This window comes from Theobroma cacao, unplaced genomic scaffold (assembly GCF_053813885.1).
Source record: "Theobroma cacao isolate CCN51 unplaced genomic scaffold, ASM5381388v1 tig011, whole genome shotgun sequence".
Classification (NCBI taxonomy): Eukaryota; Viridiplantae; Streptophyta; class Magnoliopsida; order Malvales; family Malvaceae; genus Theobroma; species Theobroma cacao.
This window is the reverse complement of record NW_028291722.1, coordinates 470,396-473,148: the sequence shown is the minus strand read 5'-3', so window position 1 is coordinate 473,148 and position 2,753 is coordinate 470,396.

Below are 2,753 nucleotides of genomic sequence, written 5' to 3'. Positions count from 1 at the left end.
TATTGAATTTATTTTGAATTGTTTTTACATTTTTTGATTAAAACAGATTGTAATTGATTGTTTGCCTCGGGAAACGTGGAGCGAAAGCCATCCATTGTCAAGAAAAGTTCATTTATAGTCACTCATGCCTAGAAAAGCCTTATTACTCGGTTTAAATGCCTTTATAATCCCATTATTGAATTTATTTTGAATTTTTTTTACATTTTTTGATTAAAACATATTGTAATTGAATGTTTACCTCTAGGAACATGGAGCAAAAGCCATCCATTGTCAAGAAAAGTTCATTTATAGTCACTCAAGCCTAGAAAAGCCTTATTACTCGGTTTAAATGCCTTTATAATCCCATTATTGAATTTATTTTGAATTGTTTTTACATTTTTTGATTAAAACAGATTGTAACTGATTGTTTGCCTCGGGAAACGTGGAGCGAAAGCCATCCATTGTCAAGAAAGGTTCATTTATAGTCACTCATGCCTAGAAAAGCCTTATTACTCGGTTTAAATGCCTTTATAATCCCATTATTGAATTTATTTTGAATTGTTTTTACATTTTTTGATTAAAACAGATTGTAATTGATTGTTTACCTCGGGAAACTTGGAGCGAAAGCCATCCATTGTCAAGAAAAGTGCCTTTATAGTCACTCAAGCCTAGAAAAGCCTTATTACTCGGTTTAAATGCCTTTATAATCCCATTATTGAATTTATTTTGAATTTTTTTCCCATTTTTTGATTAAAACAGATTGTAACTGATTTTTTGCCTCGGGAAACGTGGAGCGAAAGCCATCCATTGTCAAGAAAAGTTCATTTATAGTCACTCATGCCTAGAAAAGCCTTATTACTCGGTTTAAATGCCTTTATAATCCCATTATTGAATTTATTTTGAATTGTTTTTACATTTTTTGATTAAAACAGATTGTAATTGATTGTTTGCCTCGGGAAACGTGGAGCGAAAGCCATCCATTGCCAAGAAAAGTTCATTTATAGTCACTCATGCCTAGAAAAGCCTTATTACTCGGTTTAAATGCCTTTATAATCCCATTATTGAATTTATTTTGAATTGTTTTTACATTTTTTGATTAAAACAGATTGAAATTGATTGTTTACCTCGGGAAACTTGGAGCGAAAGCCATCCATTGTCAAGAAAAGTTCATTTATAGTCACTCAAGCCTAGAAAAGCCTTATTACTCGGTTTAAATGCCTTCATAATCCCATTATTGAATTTATTTTGAATTGTTTTTACATTTTTTGATTAAAACAGATTGTAACTGATTGTTTGCCTCGGGAAACGTGGAGCGAAAGCCATCCATTGTCAAGAAAAGTTCATTTATAGTCACTCATGCCTAGAAAAGCCTTATTACTCGGTTTAAATGCCTTTATAATCCCATTATTGAATTTATTTTGAATTGTTTTTACATTTTTTGATTAAAACAGATTGTAATTGATTGTTTGCCTCGGGAAACGTGGAGCGAAAGCCATCCATTGTCAAGAAAAGTTCATTTATAGTCACTCATGCCTAGAAAAGCCTTATTACTCGGTTTAAATGCCTTTATAATCCCATTATTGAATTTATTTTGAATTGTTTTTACATTTTTTGATTAAAACAGATTGTAATTGATTGTTTGCCTCGGGAAACGTGGAGCGAAAGCCATCCATTGTCAAGAAAAGTTCATTTATAGTCACTCATGCCTAGAAAAGCCTTATTACTCGGTTTAAATGCCTTTATAATCCCATTATTGAATTTGTTTTGAATTTTTTTTACATTTGTTGATTAAAACATATTGTAATAGATTGTTTACCTCTAGAAACATGGAGCAAAAGCCATCCATTGTCAAGAAAAGTTCATTTATAGTCAATCAAGCCTAGAAAAGCCTTATTACTCGGTTTAAATGCCTTTATAATCCCATTATTGAATTTATTTTGAATTGTTTTTACATTTTTTGATTAAAACAGATTGTAATTGATTGTTTGCCTCGGGAAACGTGGAGCGAAAGCCATCCATTGTCAAGAAAAGTTCATTTATAGTCACTCATGCCTAGAAAAGCCTTATTACTCGGTTTAAATGCCTTTATAATCCCATTATTGAATTTATTTTGAATTTTTTTTACATTTTTTGATTAAAACATATTGTAATAGATTGTTTACCTCTAGAAACATGGAGCAAAAGCCATCCATTGTCAAGAAAAGTTCATTTAAAGTCAATCACGCCTAGAAAAGCCTTATCACTCGGTTTAAATGCCTTTATAATCCCATTATTGAATTTATTTTGAATTGTTTTTACATTTTTTGATTAAAACAGATTGTAATTGATTGTTTGCCTCGGGAAACGTGGAGCTAAAGCCATCCATTGTCAAGAAAAGTTCATTTATAGTCACTCATGCCTAGAAAAGCCTTATTACTCGGTTTAAATGCCTTTATAATCCCATTATTGAATTTATTTTGAATTTTTTTTACATTTTTTGATTAAAACATATTGTAATTGAATGTTTACCTCTAGAAACATGGAGCAAAAGCCATCCATTGTCAAGAAAAGTTCATTTATAGTCACTCAAGCCTAGAAAAGCCTTATTACTCGGTTTAAATGCCTTTATAATCCCATTATTGAATTTATTTTGAATTGTTTTTACATTTTTTGATTAAAACAGATTGTAATTGATTGTTTGCCTCGGGAATCGTGGAGCGAAAGCCATCCATTGTCAACAAAAGTTCATTTATAGTCAATCAAGCCTAGAAAAGCCTTATTACTCGGTTTATTTT